General features: G+C 38.2%; 1 protein-coding gene across 7 annotated transcripts in view; it reads left to right on the top strand.

Annotated features, from left to right (window-relative positions):
- HS3ST5 (heparan sulfate-glucosamine 3-sulfotransferase 5) overlaps positions 1-17,447 on the top strand; it is a 206,272-nt gene that overhangs the window by 98,069 nt on the left and 90,756 nt on the right. For 4 of the 7 annotated variants that reach the window (XM_069851737.1, XM_069851738.1, XM_069851739.1 and 1 more), the window contains exon 2: positions 3,497-3,704. The gene's annotated coding sequence lies outside the window, so the exon portion shown is untranslated. Of the gene's footprint in view, positions 1-3,496; positions 3,705-7,759; positions 7,830-8,678; positions 8,833-17,447 lie in introns of all 7 variants that reach the window. The other 3 variants (XM_069851741.1, XM_069851740.1, XM_069851742.1) reach the window with 3 other exon arrangements.

The following is a 17,447-nucleotide window of genomic DNA, read 5'->3' as shown; positions in this document are numbered from 1 at the left end:
AAATAAAGAAACAAACATAACCCTCAGCAGATCTTACTTTTTGTTGTGCTTTAACTTGTGATTTTTATTGGTTTGAGTCCACAATACTGGTGTAGCCAGACAGCTACGCAGTACCTATCTACCCTTGTTGGAGTGGGAACCAGCTCAGCCTGGAAACTTTGGACAGTGCAGGTGACTCTTGGATAGTTTCTAATGAGAGACAATATCCTTTGCTTTGAATTCAATGACCTTTTGAAATGCTCTTAATTCATCAGGTGGCTGAGTAAGTAGTTAGGTCTTTTAATAAAGAAGAATAGTGGATGTACATAAATTGCTTATTCTTTTCCTGCTTAGTCCTCTCTTCCTGTCTTTTTACTAAAGGAATGGAGGAAAGGCAGGAGGTACATTATAAGGGCATGTGGGAATATGTGGGAACAACAGATGACTGGGTCACACTCAAACAAATGTGTAGAATAGAATAAGTCAAGCCTAGCAAAATCTAGTCCCTGCCTCCATAGGGAGCGATGTCCATGGACAGGAAGATGCCCAGGACATTTGAAGAACTGACCTGCTCCTATTAAAAGGGAGTCCAGCAGCAAACAAATATGAAACAAGTGAGAACAGTCAGAGGATCACGACCTAGCAGCAATTCATGGAGCAAAACAGTAGCTAGGGCTTTGCATGCAGGAACTGCTTGTATCCCTAAAACTATTTCTTTTTCCCTATTGATAAAGCCTCTGGATGTTTCTGAGTGTATTTAGCTTATAAAGAAACAGCTAGAGGACATTTTGTGCAAAAAGAGTGACAGAACTTACTGGTTAATGGTGTTGACACTAACACTAGCATGCTTAAAAGAAAAGCAATCAGCCTGTTGAAAGGAATCTTTTTCTGGGAAAGAACTGAGAGAGGCTGGACCTACCATGGCCTTTTGCCTTCTTGTGGGACATGGAGGCTCCTATGGATCCCAGCCATGGAGTCTTAAAAGGCACATTGGCCAAAGAGTCTAGACTTAGGTAGAGTAGGTAAATGCACATTGAAAATGGATAGTCACTAAACAAAAATATGTAGAGTTCTCATTAGCACAAAAAGAAAGACTTCAATTAGAAGTAAAATAAGGACAAAATAATGAAGTTATCCCACTTAATTTGATTTTCTGTTTCATATGCATTGACTTAAATTGCTTACAATAAATAAATCTATGACATTTCTAATCATTATGTATAATTACATATACTGATATTTGCATGCATTTACATGTTGAATTGTGGCTTTTATTGGTAGATCTGTCATTCATGAAAGGTATTATAATCAATATGAGATTTCATCAAATAACAGAAGACAAATCCTGTCTATTACTGAGTTTGAAAACAAACTATTCTTGGCAGAATAAGTGTGTTCATTTAAACTGAATAATATCCATTTTATAATTAAGTCTACATACTGTCAGCACATTATTGACTAGTTGTCTTAAGCCTGATGAGAAACTAGCCCATTCTGCAATTACAGAATGCCTATGAAACGACAGAACTTTCGGCAACATTATTTCTAGGGAGCTTTAGTAGTGCCTTGGAAAATTTTAAGTTAATTCATGTCATACACTTATAGGAAATGGGAGAAATGTATATGTGCAGCTGTCCTCCAAAAGTGTTTTCAGATCTCTCTCCTTTTCTCTAAAAACTCAAACACAGTGGAGACTGTCAAAGCAGAGCCCTTAGAATACATTTTAGTTTCTTTGAAATAAACTGAAATTTGAAATAAATAGATTCTGTAATTCTGAGCATGACTTATTTGTAATAAGTGAAGATCCCTTAACAACTCCCTCTTAGGAGATTCATGACATTTGCTTCCCTCACTGTCTGTGTTGCACATACAAGTGATAGCAAGGACTGTTTATATCTAATCTGGTATCACTAGCATAAAAAGAATCAGATCCTTCTGATTTCAAAAGTCCTGCTCACACATCTGAGAAAGGAGTTAATTTGTGTCATTCATGTGACTATTAAGCTCATTTCCATGTATACTTAACTTTCAGGGAAGATTTTAGGGTTGGTTGCTTGGTTGGTTGGTTGGTTGGTTGGTTTGTTTGTTTGTTTTCTAGCGGCAACCTATTAGTTTTTAAAGATACTGTTCATGATATTGGCATGATTTCACAGAGTAGTAGATAAGATATTTTATTCGTTATTTTAGCTGAACATTTACTCCATGAAACTGAGCTGTCAAAAGAGGACTTTTGGGGCATTATCAGTTCTGTCTAAAGCATGAATTACTGTATCATTACAATACACTGCTTGGAGTCTTCTGTCATTGATTTGCCTACATTTTTTAAATTGCTCAATCAGAAGCCATTTATCTGATAAAATATTTACAAATTATTCTGATGGAAAAACCAAATAATTCATCATTGTAAATCGTGTATCATACAGGCAACAGTAGTCAGAAGCAAACGGCTTTTTGAGCCAAGTAGTTTATGTATTGTAGATGGAAATGTTTATTGAAATAAACACTTCATTGCAAAGAAAGGACAGCTGTTGTTTTCCTAGACTTATACCAGATTCTGTATTTTGTGCATTGTACATTTCTGTGTTCTTTTGTTAGTGCATCAAACAAACAAAATTTAGCTCAAAGTATGCAGGCATCTGCACTTGTTAGACTCTGGTCGTACTGGAAGGTACTTGAACTGACCATTCTTTCTAATGTTTCTATAGCAAACTTTTGCTTTAATTCTTCTTCTCCACTCAGAAGTATTTTTTTTCTGACTAACAGAATAATTACAGCATTAATGTCTTTTGGCAGGTCATATTGGCATTGATGATTTTGAGGGCTTAACTGTATTCCAGATTCCTTGGGGCTTGATTTGCTTTGAAAGAAATTAGGTATGCTATGCCTAAAGCTAGAAACTGTAATACAGGATTTGCAATTAAATACTGTATTCACATCCATGTCTCTGTCCCATTTCTTCGATACGGAGGCATAGTCAGATGATAAATACACACAGTTTGTAAAGAAAACAGAAAAAAGACAGGAACAGTCAAACAATTCTCACTACACATTATTAGCATTTTCTTCAGATAGGTCTGGCTTTATTTTCTGTATAGAAGTATTTTTTCCAGTGATCTACAAAATGTCTGTAAAATACATATCTGGTCAATGTCAGGGGTAAAAATCAGCAGACTCACAGTAGCATGTGTAGTATATTGGCTCATGTACAGATCAAACATTCTTTTTCCTGTAACTCCCTTAAAATATATGTAATTAGCAATTTTGTTTGGAGCTTACTATTGTGAACAGATTTGCTGCAATTTTCCTTTCCCTTTCCCTTCCTCCCTAACCTGTGTTCCAAATTCCAGGCTGCCGATGTTTACAAGATACTAAGACAGTGCATTCAAAAACTTGGGCTGGCAAGTACTGCCTCTGAGGCCCTGCTGCACAAGATTTCAGTCTTAAACAGGGATGTTGAATGTTTCTTTTACTGTTTTCTTTTTCAAATATGCAAGAAGTTTCTTCTCTTTTTGTACAGGCTCAGTGAGTTGTACACCGTTTCAGCAAAGATGCCTCATCTTTCCATCTACATATCTGGAGTTGTGTTTTCCCTTCACTGGTCTTGTCCATAACCACTAAAGAATTCTTGGGACTCAACACTGGAACAGATGAGTTAAATTCTTCCCGAATGTTCTTCATCAAATGCAGATGTACTAGACTTCCTGGATGTGCATAAAGACACAAAGGTTAGTGTATTCCTTAAAATCCTGCAATTTTAGGACTCTGTCATTTAACAATTACCAGTACAGACTATGTTTCAGTTTCATCACAGGTAGATAAAATGATGATTGACATCCTGCATATACTTGAGATCATGCTTTACCTGCTGCAGAATAAATGTACTTAAAGAGCTGGTGCAACTTAAAAGTCTTCTAAATGATTTGCTGGCCAACAAGAGCAAGCTCTACCCATAATCTGTGCTTGACTGTAATCAGATATTTTTGTGGTATTTCTTCTAAGCTTGGCTTTAGTGCACGGCAATCACATTCATCTGATTTTACCCACCAGTAAAAAGTAGAAAGAAGAGTCTTCTACATACTTTTGTTCACAAAACAGTCCTCGTTTACAATCAATGTGGGGGAAGGGGTAGAAGTTTGTCCGCCTCTGTGCTTAGTTTTACTAGATGGTATATGGGCATCAGGGGAATGACAAAGACATACATGATATGTTGGAAAAAAATAATAGGCTATTCACTTCCTGGAGGAGGTGAGATTTTAATAAAATGCTTTTCCTATCCCTTTGTTTCTGTTAAAAATATTATGTCATTTATGGATATTAGTCTGTCACCTCCCTGACACCTCAGGAAACCACCCTCAATCAGGACAATTCACTGATGTTATTTTTCTGTGGTATGATTCTACAAAAAAATACATGCTGAGAAAGGTGGTAGAATGTGTATGGGCATATGTGCACATCAAGTCATGTCTCAGACACATAACTGACAAGGAAAGTAACAAGATCATAAAGTTACATCAGGAATTTCAGCTCAAATCATAACATTATAAAAAATGGTTTGTTTACAGTGATGTGCATAATGCTATATGCAGTAGAGAAGCAAAGTGAACAGTCACCTAACGTTGATTTTATTCTATGATTGCCATCTGATTTTCATCTTTTCCAGAATATTCTTTGGGATTATTGCTCTATCTAGGCTTGGGGAGGAGAGGGTAAAATTCTTTTCAGTTTTACTCTGTTAGCCTCATCTTATTTGATTTGGATATTTTTTAAAAAAATAATTAGGTTTACAAATACTACTTGTTCTTATTAAACATCCCACATCCTATTAAAATGGTTTTGGGAGATCTATTGGCTAAAGTAGATGGAGCTCAAACTTGATGTAATTAGAACTACATGAATTGAGTTCTGCTTTCTCGTTTTGGTGGAGGGATTTTAGTGATAGCATCTGAATAATAGCTTTCTAATCAATCTCCTTCTGTCTGCTGCACTAGCTAGCATTTCCACTTGCATTCTAAATGCCTATTCCTTGTGCAAAGTAAATAGAAGACAAAAATATCATTTCTCATCAAAAGGAATTGTTTCCCTGTTGGCACCGAATGTCTAGTCCAGATAGGAGAAGAGGAGAAAAAAAAAATAGCAATAGACTTATGTTTCATCTAAGTTGAATTGAAGTTTTGTAATAGAGTTCAGTAGGAATAAGAACACAGATATAAAAATACTGACTCTGTTTAAAATCAGAAGGTTAGAGGAGTTGTGAGACTTTTCAAATATTTCCATATGGAGGAGAACTATGTTAGTTCTGTGTGATGCCCTCACTGTGTAGAATCTAAATACTTCCCAAGAAAGTAAAATTCACTTAGGGAGTATATTGTAGCTTTAATGTACAGATTGATTTTTATAATGTTACTTCTTTAATAGATGTGTATATATAAAAAACAGAATGAGGGGATGAATACCTCGCACAGTTGCAGAGCTCAAAAGATGCGAACTCCATCTCCTTGCACAGCAAGCATGTTTGTAGTTCATCTTAGGGGATTTGTGTAATATGTATTTGGATGGACTGTTATATATAATATATAGGATTACGGGTTCTGCAAACTCAGTGCACTGTTGACAGATCCTTGCTATATTAGGATAAATAATGCTGGAAATTCCTATGTTACCTTTAATTTTGCTTACAGTATGGCTACTAAAGCAAACACTAATAAAAATATATAAATTTGGATGGAAAAATATGCAAGAAAAATGCTTTATTCTTCAGTGTTGTGGATTTTGTAGTTCACAAAGCAGCAAATGTTACAAATATTATTTGATAGATTGGAGAACAGGCTTTGTTTGATAGTTAATGGATACTTTAATTTAAAGAGTGCAAATGAAAAGGAATGAGCTAAATTATCATACTTGCTGTAAACCCAGTGGAGTTTCACCTGTCCAAATTTTACATGGCATATTATGTTACTGGATAACGTTTACATTTTGCAGGAACAAAAGCACAGCTAGGGGTATGCAAAGTGTGCAGAAGCTTAGGAAGTAAAAGTAAGAAATTACCCTGTTGTAAATGAATAAATGATGGTTATACTGAAATGAGTATCTGGCTTGTTAAGTCAAGAGAAATGTGCATTTGGTGAATAAGTAAAAAAACCAAATACTAGATATGATGGCTTATGAAGTGGGAATGTTTGGCATTACCCTAGATTTAAAATTGATCCTGGAGATTTTCTTTTAAGCCTACAGCATACAGACTAAGTCCTGGAGGTTACAGTATCCTCCTGGAGCCTGGCAGAATAGTCCTCTGGAATGGCAAATTCTGAAGTCTGCCCTTCCATGTCTTGGGAGGTTGATCTAACAAGCAGACAAAAAGATGCCTCTGTCAGATATATTTTGTGGGGAGAAGAAATAGAAGAGATCTGCCCCTTAAGAAGCTGGTCAGAGCTGTGAATTCTAATCCTATGTCTCTGCTCTTGTCATCACCTGTGCTTGACATGCTGGCCTTCCTGAGAAGCATCTTTCACATAGGAGTAACCACATCTTCCTCTCAACCTTTATGCCTCATCAGCAAATCTAAACTATATACATCTATCAGCGGCAGCAAAATAGGGCTTGGACATTAGTTTGATCCCTAACTCCTGTTCACCCATCCCATCTGGCCACGTGTTCTCTGCATGGTTTTGCCCTACAATCCCAGACAATGCCAGGGTAGCAGGGAACAGCTAACTAGTTCAGGGTAGTTCAGGGAGCAGCATAGGGTAGCAACAGTTTCCAGGAAGCAGCCAAGAATACAGTCACCTTACTTTGGGGTGGAGACACTGGGTCACCCACACTGTGAAGAGAATTAGAACTGATCTGTTTAACTTACAAACATGCAGCCAGTTGAGTGTTGCAAAGCTGAGGCCTCCTCTGACTCTGGCTGTGGAGCATTAATGTCTGCACAAGTTGTTCCTTCATTCTCCTTATCTTTAAACTTTTCACTGGCCACTACTTAAAGGATAGAGAATTTAAGAAGGATAAGCGAAGCCATCCCCTCTTCCCTCTTTGAGCTTTCAGGCAGGATGCAACACAAAGGATACTTGCAGTGTTTGCTGCTTTTATATAGTAGAAGTGATTTTTCAGACGACTATGGTGACCTTACGTGACCTCAAGTACTTATCCCAAGTCATTTTTCTTTCTCTTTTTTGATAACATTTCTAACTTTAATGAGATAAAGTATTTTCATCAACAAGTAGGCTTTCAATTTTACTGTTATGGGGGAAGTTTATCCCCTGTGTCTGAGTGCAAGTGTATAGTATTTTGTTAGTGTTTGTATATTCTTTCCTGTATGCTTTGTATATGTGTTTTAGCTTACTAGTGTTAAGCATCACATCTATCAGCTGATTCTGATAAAATACCTATATTAAATTTCCTTTAGTACAAAATAAGAAATGTGTAAACACGGGATTTGTTTCAGTACTGAGGTCATGAGGGAGATATGATTATCAATCAAATAATTTATATCAAAGTATAAACCCCTGAATTCTAGACGCTTTGTCCCTGCCATCAAAAATCTGAATAACAAACAATTTTTCCAAGAGGAAGTGAGGATATATAACTTTCCCTTTCTCCATAATTTTACTCACGTAAGATTTGATTTAAGAAAATGTGGGCATTTTTACTCACTTTGAAAAAAAAGGCATTTTAAACAGCAGGATGTAATTCAGGCTATTTGCAGTCAAGAGGCCTCTGCTGAGCAAAATACTCATTCAATTTAAGAATGTAGATTATAATAATTTTCCTATCTCCCTCACAGCAGGATCCCTGCCATCGTTTTGCAAACTCACAGGTTGCAATACTGAATGACTAGCTAACTTCAGTTCCAGGTAACACATGCTTCAAGCATATTCTCATTAGCTCAACTTAGTTATAATGGAAAGCTGCTTAGTTTCACCAAGTGAAATGGGATACACTTAAATTGCCTCATTTAATATAATACTCCTTCTTAATACATGCAAAGTGGTTTATGATGGCAAAGCTTGTAGAGCATGAAAATCGGCAGGGAATCTAAGGTTTTCTGACTAAAACTGTCAAAAAGAAGTCCTATTTTATATCATTTCTTTTTAAAGAGGTTAAGAATAAGGAAGAAGATAATGAAGTAAAAAATAATCAGTGTAGAAAATTTTGAATTTAGTACATTAACATTTTTAATGCATCAGCTCTACCAAACAAAAAAATTGTCAAGTAAAGCTGTTCTTTCAGTAATGTCATCTGCACTGTAAAATTAAATGTAAAATACACAGTGGCTAAAATATATTGCAGTAATAAACTATAGTCTTTATTCTATCTGTTTTATTCAGAGAGTTTTATATTGTGCACCATGTTTCCATTTGCTATTTCATTAATCCAGCTTCCTGTGGCTGTATTAATTTGCAAGGACTTTTTAAGTTCAGTTGTTGATAAAGAATTATTTAGCTTTTTATCTTTTAAATATTAAGTGAATGTGTCCCAATCTTGTGTACCTTGCAGACACAAAACTTGGTTTCAGTGAGACCCAAACCAACACTGTTAATGCAGTTTTTATTTCCCAATATCCTGCACCTGTAGTCTGACAATAGGGTTATAAACCCTCTCCCTACATCCCTTTCCAATATTTCCAGAAGACTGTTCAGAGGAAGGCTAAGCTGCTACAGGCTTTGCTGATGACACCCAAGTGTATTTCTCATTTTCCACAGATGCAACCAGAGCTATCACAAAGATGTTGCACTGCCTAGAGGAAAGTGGCTCCTGGAGAAGAGCAGTTGGCTGAGATTGAACTTGGGTGAGATCCAGACAATACTGGTTGCGAGACAGAAATGATCCAGCCAGCCAGTTGAGCAACATTCCTAGGTGCATGCCTTTAAGCATTGGTTTGCAATGAAACTGTTCACATCCTTGGAAAAAGGCTCGGATAAGCATGTTCTGGCCACAGACAAAAATTCTTCCCACTCCAATTAAAAGCATCTGCATCATAATGGGGTTTTTAGTCTTTATAACCTTTTCACCAAGCTTAGAAAATGAGGTAGCAAAAATAACATGTAGAAAACTCTTCCATGCCTTCAAGATAAATGTATAGCTGCAGAGATTTCTGCAGACCTTTTAAGGAGCTGGTCTAACTTGTTGTAGCCAGGGCTGTTTCAGTCTTCATAGTAAGAGAACATTGCTCTTCAATAACAATGTCTCTGAGGCTTCTATTTGCATTTGGATAGAAAGCACTAATCTTGTTCTCAAAGGTACAGTCGTTTTGGATCTCTTGATATCCATGATTACTTTTTTATTTTCCACAAACTGACATCTTCTACAAGAAACAATTTAAAACCTTGTGAGCGAAGAGGAGTCCTGAGAGAGGTGTAATGCATCTCTTCTGGTGAGTTTTCAAGATCTGTACATATTGCAGAGTCCTTCCAACAAAGAATTTGACTATCAGAAGTTCTGTACCTCTGATAAAATTAAGCCTTCTACTTTTGGTAGGACAAAGGTGAAAGACAATTGATTAAAAAATCTAGGCGATCATACAAACATCCCTAATCAGTGAAGTGCCAGGACACAGTAGTTTTAGCTTATAGAAATTAACAGCTCGTGCACAGAGGTCAAATCATCCATGAAAGCTGTAGGCAAATAATGCCAGATAGAAGGATAAGTTGGAGAAACTGCACACATTACTCTTGGGGAAGATGGAGTCCAATTTCAGGATGGAAGAGGTCTTTGACCATGGTCCCAAACATTAATGAAAAGTTGTGAACATCTTTATGGAGGAGACATAACTATTGGTATTCAGTGTCAAAATCTTGAATATTCTCCCTGGCAGCATTATGTTTGCTTTAGTCAGTTATAGAATCACAGAATCATAGAATGGTTTGGCTTGGAAGGAACCTTAAACATCATCTAATTCCAGCACCCCCACAATGGGCAGGAACATCTCCCACTAGATCAGACTGCCCAAGGCCTTCTAGAGAGTAAAAAAAGGGCATCCTGGAGTCTCATTTGTGAGAATTTCAATGGTGCAAGCAGTCATCTGCAGTATATTCCTCTGGATTTGCTGAGGTCACAACATGACCCAAGTAAGACATGCTTCTGTAAGTATATCTATTGCATTTCCTCCAGTTCACTTTCAGGAGTAAACAAGATTAAAACGATAATACAGGTCTTTAGCTTTTTGCTTTTCTTACTAGTGACTGCATGGTTTGAATTTTTCATTTACAGACAGTACTCGAGTCAGTCAGTATACTTTCCATGTATATTTTGCGTATGTGAACTGGAGCACTAATCTTAGTCAGTTAATATTTGGGCCTCATAAGGAAAATACATTCTTAGAACGTTTTCCTGTTGGTAATTCCTTCCTTGTAGTCTCTTCACTGGCTCACCAGCTGTGCTGCTTAACATAGATTCATTCACTTTGTGAAAACTATTTAAAATGTTCTCCATTAAAAGCTGTATAGAAAACTCGGTGCATGTTTCTGAGGCACTTGTAGGAGCATGTAGTTATTTCGAGGAATAAAATAAAAAATGCAAAACTACTATTCAATTGGTATACGTATAGCTATGCTGTACTTATTGCTATCATGAATTACACATTTGTTTGTCTAAATTGTGTGTGTATTCCTAGAGGGGCGCTTAAAAGACAGAGCTTGTTAGAGAAGGCATGGAAACAATGCAGAATTTCTCCCATTTTAGTACTTGAATCACAAGGTATAATCATAAATCCTGACTGCAGTCTGACCAGCTAAAAGGGCACAGGGGACTTCACCAGAAATTAGGGAATTTCCTTTCCTTGACCATTTGTGCAACACAGCTCCTTTAAGGAATGAGCAGCAGGCTGATCCACATCAGGGATCTACTTGTGTCTTTGCCCCCCAAAATTTTCTCTTGCTGCAGGGAATCCCAATGGCGCCAGAGGCAGTCAGCATTTCAAAATGCTTTCTTGGTCAGCCTCTGCCTTCTGGAGTCTTTGCAGACCAGAAGTTGGGTGTAAATATTTTGCTTTTGAGGGGACGTAATGAAAGCTGATGGTGTTATGTTCTGTTAAGAAGCTCACAGGAAATATTGCCTTAAAAACACTGAGTTCATTAGGGAATTTAGGGTTGCAGGTTCAGTTGCTGGTTTTCCTATATTTTTAACTGTTATTTTAAAGCCTAAATCCTCTATCCTTTCCTAAGACAGAATTACAAACTCAGCTGCAAATTGTGTATACTATAGGATACCAAATGCTTAATATGACCTTTCTCACAGTTCTAAATGGGGGTGGCATTTTCCTTCCTTTGTTAATATGCTGTTATCTTGATTGAAATCAAGAAAGCTACTATCTTAATGGGCCTGACAATGATCTCTGCTTTAACAGCTATTGGATCGTGCTTCAAATCCCTTTTAATATTTCAAATATACCAAAACCAGGTACTTATTATTTACAAAAATCGAATTGAAAAATGCCTTTAAATTAGTAGAGTAAAAGGAAACAAAACTATTAGAATAGCTTTCTTATTCTTTTTGATTGTTTGTTCTAGATTACTTTTTTATATTGTGTGGCACAAATACCATTCTTTGATTTTTTTTCCTCCTTGTAGATTAATATGAATGGAAACAAAGTAGCACTAGTATTTTCCTTCCATAAAGCACTTACTTTTATAGCTGTATGTATCATGTGATTCTGTCCTATGGTGATATGCACATATTGCTACACGAGAATCTGTTGCAGCTTGCTTAAGAGTGTCAGCTGCATCCTCATGTAGTCATAAGCCTTACCATAAGCAAATCTTGGATATTTGGGGTTTGTTAACATCTTGTCAATGTAGCTTTCTAAAACTGTATAAATGCATACAATGGATGGAAATTTCTGATGCAATTTTGCTGTTTAATGTCATGTAAAACTAAGTTATTCTAATCTATCTCCTTAAGAACAAAAGTCAATGCTGATAGATATATAGATATATAGATATATGGATATATAAGTATATGTTTCTGGGTTGTTGGCATAGACCTAGAAAGCTGTAAGCAACTGAAGCATAATATAAAGCAGAATTTGGATATAGAAACTTATCAGTGTAATTCCAAGAAAAGAATCCAGAATCTTTAGTGCTCATTTGTTATTTGAGGATTCACAAGTATCTCAGATTGCAAGAAAGATTGTCCCTTCAAATCCTGTGATAACACAGCCCAGAAGCATTGCTGTGTGCAGTGTTGTGTATTTAGCTAACTCTGGTACTCTGCAGACATTTCAGATCTCACAAGCCCAGTGCCTCTGAAAGTGCGTGTTCTGCATTGACCTGACACTGAAAGTTTCTCAGCAATCTTGGCTTCTCACCTGAGAACACGGGCACTTTTTAACTAGTTTGAGTACATAGCCTTTACTCAGGAAAACAAAGGAGTAGAGACTGGATCCTAAACTTCATACACGCATCTCATTTTCAGAGGTAACCTACACCAAGTCTGCTTCCCAAAATCAAGACAACAGCAGTGATGAAGCCATAGGATAACGTATGGAAAGTGTGGTCACTAAAATGCTTCACTGTTTCAGTTTTCACTGACTTGTATTTTTATTCTTATGTTATCATGGATAGAAATGGTGTTCAATGGTAAAAGGAAGAAAAACATAGAAAATAAATGGGCCGTGCACTGTATCCACCTCTACTTACTGTCCCATATAACAGATGCTTATTTAACATTTCACATTCCCGAACAGCTTAAATCTGTGAATGCTTAAAAAAAAGTTTTGCAAAATCCAAATTGTCATATGAAAATCACTCTATTTGCAGGTCAGACAAAAATCTTCAGTTCTTCTTAACTGCCCATTCTAAAAATGGCATAAATCTGAAGTCTATTTTCTTAATATGTTCTCTTAAGAAAAAAAAAAATTATGGGGAGGAAAGATGTTTTTACCTCAAATAAATAGCTATTTCTTTCATCAAATAAATCAGAAATTTTAAGTAATTTTCAGAAAATATTATAGCTTAATCCAGTCCTCTTATTTAGAGTTACTTTTGCAACCTGGCAACCTGGCAGCTCAGTCAGATGTAAAAAATAATCTGTGAATAGATTATGTGAAATACTTTTTATTTTTATTAATCAATATTCATTCCAAGGTAGTTGCATTTCTTACAAATGACAGTGAACTAACACAGAGGAGTGTAGCATTTCTGTGCTTGTAGAAAGTGTGATGGAGACTTAAAGACATGCATTTTGGATTCTTTTTCCCTGTTTCTGACTATCATGAGTCCTTTATTTAGAATATGACTATATCACAAATGTAAGCTAAACAAACCCCAAAGAAATGTTTTCCTATAGTTTGGGGTTGAGGTTTTTTTCCTTGCAAACAGCAGAGATCTTGCGGGGCCAAACTTGAATTCTGCAATCTGTTACTTGGCCTCATTGGAGGGACTGAGGAGTTTTCCTGCCTAGAAGCATTAGCACATAGCAGGAGTCTCTAAATTGAGAACTTGCTCATTTTAGGCTAGTTCAGTTATCAGCAGCCCAGATCTGATTCACATTCTGGAAGCATTCATCCCTTGGCACTGATTATAAGGAGAGTTTAAGGTGACTTCAGCTCCCAACCTAGGCACTTTACTGAGAAAGTCATGATAATCAAGGGTGAATCCAGATTCTAATGTTGCCACAATCCTACTCGGATTTCTGCATGAAATCCTGGTGTAGCTGAAGTTGAGGGGGTTTGTGTCATTGACCTCAGGCAGCTAGAAGCTCACTTCAGACCTTGATTCAAAACTCGTCAAGATTTTTAACCTTAAAAAATAGGACGTATGGAAATATTGACACAGCCTTGAAAGATGTAACTCAAATGTGTTTGCAGTGAAATGTTTCATGTTTGCAGCTTTGACACAGGATTGGGATGATGCATAACAATAGATATAAGAGAACTTTTCCTTTGAAATTTCGAGCAGCGATGCTCTCTCAGCAAAGCTTAACAATATATAAATATATCTTTGTCACTGTCATGAATGCTTGTCTACAAACCTCTCAGCCCCACAGAATACAAATAAAAATTGATAGGTTACATTATAAATGAAGGTGCATGCATATATCATAGAATCATAGAATTGCTAAATTGGGAAACACCTTTAAGAGTATTGAGTCCAACTAGACTTGTCCACTACTAAATCATATCCCTAAGCACTTCATCTATCCATCTTTTAAATAACTCCAGGAATGGTGACTAAATTACCTCCCTGGGCAGCCTGCTCCAGTGCCCAATAACATTTTCTGTAAAAAAAAATTTATCTAATGTCCAATCTGAACCTCCTCTGGTGCAACTTGAGGTTATTCCATCCCATTCTACCAACTATCACTTGAGAGAAGAGACCAACACCCACCTTGCTACAACCTCCTTTCAGATAGTTGTAGACAGGTCTCCCCTCCGCCTCCTTTTCTCTGGGTTAAACAACCCCAGTTCCCTCAGCTGCTCCTCATAAAACTTGTTCTCCAGTCCCTTCACCAGCTTCGTTGCTCTTCTCTGGACATACTCCAGGAGCGCAATGTCTTTCTTGTAGTGAGAGTCCAAAACTGAACACAGTATTCAAGTTGTGGCCGCACCAACATCAAGCACAGGAACACAATCACTTCCCTGGCCACACTGTTTCTGATACAAGCCAAGATGCCATTGCCCTTCTTGGCCACCTGGGCACACTGCTGGCTCACATTCAGATGGCTGTCAACAAACACCCCTCTCTGCCAGGCAGCTTTCTAGCTGTTCTTCCCTAAGCCTTTAGTGCTGCATGGGGTTGCTGTGTCCCAAGTGCAGTACTCTGCACTTGGCATTGTTAAACCTCATCCCGTTGGTCACAGCCCATCAATCCAGCCTTCTAGCCTGTTCAGATCCTTTTGTGGAGCCTCCCTGCCCTCAAGCAGATTGATACTTCCTCCCAGCTTAGTGTCATCCACGAGCTCGCTAAGGGTAATTCAATCCCTTCATCCAGGTCATTGATAAAGGTATTGAACAGAACTGGACCCAACACTGAGGCCTGGAGAACACCACTTGTGACCACCTCCAACTGGATTTAGCTCCATTTACCACCAGTCTTTGGGCCCAGGCATCCAGCCACTTTTTTACCCAGCAGAAGTTGCACCTGTCCAGGCCAGTGGCAGCCAATTTCTCTAGTAGAATCCTGTGAGAAACAATGTCAAAGGCTTTACTGAAGTCCAGGTACACTACATCCACAGTGTTTCCCTCATCCATTAAGTAGGTAACCTTGTCATAGAAGGCAATCAGGTTAGTTTGGCAGGACCTGCATTTCATAAACCCATGTTATCTGGCCCTGATCACCAGATTGTCTCGTGTGTGCTGTGTGATCAAACTCAAGATGACCTGCTCCATGACCTCCCCTGGCACTGAGGTCAGACTGACAGGCTTGTAGTTTCCTGGATCCTTCCTCTGACCCTTCTTGTAAATGGTTGTAATGGATGCAAATACTGGACCTTCGTGTCACTAATACAAGTCAACTCATCAGTGACATTAGGATTGGAGGCAGCCTGGGCTGCAGTGATCATGCACTGGTGGAGTTCAAGGTCCAGAGGGATATGGGACAGGCAAGGAGTATAGTCAGGACACTAAATTTCAGGAAAGCAGATTTCCAGTTCTTCAGGGAGTTATTTGGTAGGACCCCCTGGGACATGGTTCTCAGGGACAAGGGAGCGGAACAGAGCTGGCAAATATTTAAGGATGCTTTCCATAAAGCACAAGAGCTCTCAGTTCCCATGTGTAGCAAATCAGGCAGGGAAGGGAAGAGACCAGCATGGCTGAGTGGAGACCTGCTGGTTAAACTAAAGAAGAAGAGGGAACTGCACAGACTGTGCTAGCAGGGACGAGTAACCTGGGAAGTGTATAGGGATGCTGCCCGGTTGTGTAGGGATGAGGTCAGGAAGGCCAAGGCACAGCTGGAGCTGAAGTTTGCAAGGGAAGTGAAAACCAACAAGAAGGGCTTCTACAGGTATGTCAATCAGAAAAGGAAGGTTAAAGAGAACGTCCCCCCACTAATGGTTGAAAATGGTGACCTTGTATCAACAGACAAGGAGAAGGCTGAGGTACTTAACAACATTCTTGCCTCAGTCTTCACTGACAACCACTCTCCTCACCCCTCCTGTGTCGTAGGACAACAAGATGGTGACCAGGGGATAAATCCCCTCCCACTGTAGAGGAGGATCAGGTTTGTGACCGCCTGAGGAACCTGATCATATATAAGTCTATGGAACCTCATGAGATGCATTCCAGACTCCTGAGGGAATTGATCAATGTGGTTGCCAAGCCACTCTCCATGATACTTGAAAAGTCATGGCAATAGGAAGTCCCTGGTGGCTGGAAGAAGGGTAATATTGTGCCCGTTTTTAAAAAATGTAGAAAAGAGGATCCTGGGAACTACCAGCCTGTCAGACTCACCTCTGTGCCTGGGAAGATCATGGAACAGATCTCATCCGGCTCCATAGACCTGTGAATATCTAGTTGGTCGAGCAGATCTCTAATCATTTCCTCTTGGATCATTGGAGTTTTGTTCTGCTCTCCCTCCCTCTCTCCTCAGGAGGCTGAGTACCCAGAGAACATCTTACCTTACTATTAAAGATGGAGGCAAAGAAGGCATTAAGTACCTCAGCCCCATCCTCATAATTTGTCACTATTGTTCCCACTGCATGTGCTGCAGTGTTTATTTGTGCCATGTTGGGATGTGCCAAATACACTGAAGAAACAGGACCATTGCAATCATTTTAACATTTATTTGGCTGCATGCATGATGTGATTTACTTCTGGGCCTTGTGAATGCATTCAGCTTTATTTGTTAACCTAGTAGAACATTATTTATTAATGAGTTCTTCATGCTTTATTAAGCCTAATGTCAAAACACCTCTGTGGGACTCTAGGCATGTTCTCTCTTTGTGTTAAAGCCTTCTAAAGAAAATGAAAAATTATGCAGCAAAGCTGCAGATAAAACCCAGTAGATATCAGTTCAATTACTCATGATCCTGGAAGATGATGTTTCTGAATATTTGTGAAAGCACAGCATCTAATCATGTGCTGGCTTAAATTAAAGCACTCTACAATCTCAAATGTATGCAACTAGGGTGTCTTAGAAACCTAACAAGGCTACCATGGCCTCCAAAGCTGAATGGAATACTCCAATGGCAAAAACTTTTAAGTTAACTGGAGAAGAATTTGTGCTTTTTTCAATGAATTAACAGAGGGGAAGGCTTCTTCATGGGAACATTAAAATGAATCAGAGTAGTAGCAGGGTGGATAAGCTGTAATTTCAGAGAGCTATTACAGTCAGGAAACTAATACTGGAATGCCACAAACATTTACCCTTTTACCCTTGATCTGACTGAACGCCTTGTTTTCTAGCACTTCCATGAGATTCAACTCCAATAGTTCTGCATATTTTAACCTGGAAGAATATTCTGGGACATATTTCATGATTCCTGTACATGTGTTACTATTTAACACCAGTTAAGCAATATCAGCTTTAATACCACAG

This window comes from Phaenicophaeus curvirostris, chromosome 2, assembly GCF_032191515.1.
Source record: "Phaenicophaeus curvirostris isolate KB17595 chromosome 2, BPBGC_Pcur_1.0, whole genome shotgun sequence".
Classification (NCBI taxonomy): Eukaryota; Metazoa; Chordata; class Aves; order Cuculiformes; family Cuculidae; genus Phaenicophaeus; species Phaenicophaeus curvirostris.
The sequence above is the reverse complement of the archived record's forward strand: the minus strand, read 5'-3'. Positions and strand labels throughout refer to the sequence as shown.